Source organism: Palaemon carinicauda, chromosome 1, assembly GCF_036898095.1.
Source record: "Palaemon carinicauda isolate YSFRI2023 chromosome 1, ASM3689809v2, whole genome shotgun sequence".
NCBI classification, from domain to species: Eukaryota; Metazoa; Arthropoda; class Malacostraca; order Decapoda; family Palaemonidae; genus Palaemon; species Palaemon carinicauda.
The window spans coordinates 113,575,314-113,577,813 of NC_090725.1; positions in this window are offsets into that span (position 1 = coordinate 113,575,314).

The following is a 2,500-nucleotide window of genomic DNA, read 5'->3' on the forward strand; positions in this document are numbered from 1 at the left end:
GAGGAGTTGAAAGACCCAGGCCTACATGGCTGAGGACTATCAAGCGTGAAGTAGATGATGATGAATGAAGAAATGTTGAATTAAAAGTTCCAAGATAGAGACGGCTGGCGAAATCTAACCGAGGCCCTTTATGTCAAAAGGCCTAGGAGGAGATGATACGATAAAAAAAAAAAAACACGACCGTTCTATTCTAAGGTACATATACTGTAAATGACTTCAACTAAAGTCATTTGAGCCAGGCAAATAACGTTTATCAAACTATCGTACCATGACCCATACAGTGATCGTACTTAGCCAAGAAAATGAGTCAACATCGGCCTGTGACATCGGAAAACAAATCATCGTATATCTGTCACTACGAGATTTCACCGACAACGTGAATTCCAAGCCTCATTAACCACAACGTGATTTTCGTATTGTTCCGTAAACTCCCATTATACGGTTCATGTCATCTGTGTTCATAGAAGATTAAGAGGAAAAGAAAAAGTCATTTGGAAAAACAAATTAGATTAATAATATCATTGCGAGGATTCTACTAAAATTTTCCAATATACGTTTAAATATATGTATATATATATATATATATATATATATATATATATATATATATATATATATATATATATATATATATATATATATATATATATATATAATTTATATATATATATATATATTTATTTATTCATTTATATATACATATATATAAATATATATATATACATTTATATTTACATATATATATATCTATATATACATACATATATATATACATATATATAAATATATATAAATATATATATATATATATATATATATATATATATATATATATATATATATATATACATATATATATACATATATATACAGTTATATATATATATATATATATATATATATATATATATATATATATATATATATATATATACAGTTATATATACATATGTATATACAGTTATATATACAAATATATACATTTATATATACATACATATAAATATATATATACACATATATATATACATATATATACCTATATATATACATATATACATACATATATATATACATATATATATATACATATAAATATACAAACATATATATATACATATAAATATACACATATATATACATATAAATATAAACATATATACATAAATATACACATACATATATATATATATATACACACACATATATATATACACACACACATATATACACACACACAGACACACACATATATATATATATATTATATATATATATATATATATATATATATATACACATCATGCATACATACATATACCAAGGAACTTTCCCCAATTTTTGGGGGTAGCCGACATCAAACAAATGAAACAAAAAAGGGGACGTCTCTTCTTTATGTTCCTCCTAATCTGACAAGGGACTCAACCGAGTTCGGCTGGTACTGCTAGGGTGGCACAGCCCACCCTCCCACATTATCCACCACCGATGAAGCTTCATAATGCTGACTCCCCTACTGCTGCTACCTCCGCGGTCATCCAAGGCACCGGAGGAAGCAGCAGGGCCTACCGGAACTGCGTCACAATCGCTCGCCATTCATTCCTATTTCTGGCACGCTCTCTTGCCTCTCTCACATCTATCCTCCTATCACCCAGAGCTTCCTTCACTCCATCCATCCATCAAAACCTTGGCCTTCCTCTTGTACTTCTCCATCAACTCTTGCATTCATCACCTTCTTTAGCAAACAGCCATTTTCCATTCTCTCAACATGGCCAAACCACTTCAACGCATTCATATCCACCCTAGCTGCCAACTCATTTCTTACACCCGTTCTCACCCTCACTACTTCGTTCCTAACCCTATCTACTCGAGATACACCAGACATACTCCTTAGACACTTCATCTCAAACACATTCAATTTCTGTCTCTCCGTCACTTTCATTCCCCACAACTCCGATCCATACATCACAGTTGGTACAATCCCTTTCTCATACAGACCTCTTTACATTCATGCCCAACCCTTTTTTTTTTTACTACTCCCTTAACTGCCCCGAACACTTTGCATTCTTCATTCACTCTCTGACGTACATCTGCTTCCACTCCACCATTTGATGCAACAACAGACCCCAAGTACTTAAACTGATCCACCTCCTCAAGTAACTCTCCATTCAACATGACATTCAACCTCGCACCACCTTCCCTTCTCGTACATCTCATAACCTTACTCTTACCCACATTAACTCTCAACTTCCTTCTCTCACACACCCTTCCAAATTCTGTCACTAATAGCCCAAGCTTCTCTTCCGCGTCTGCAACCAGTACAGTATCATCCGCAAACAACTAATTTACCTCCCATTCATGGTCATTCTCGTCTACCAATTTCAATCCCCGTCCAAGCACTCCAGCATTCACCTCTCTCACCACTCCATCAACATACGAATTAAACAACCACGGTGACATCACACTTCCCTGTCTCAGTCCCACGCTCACCGGAAACCAATCG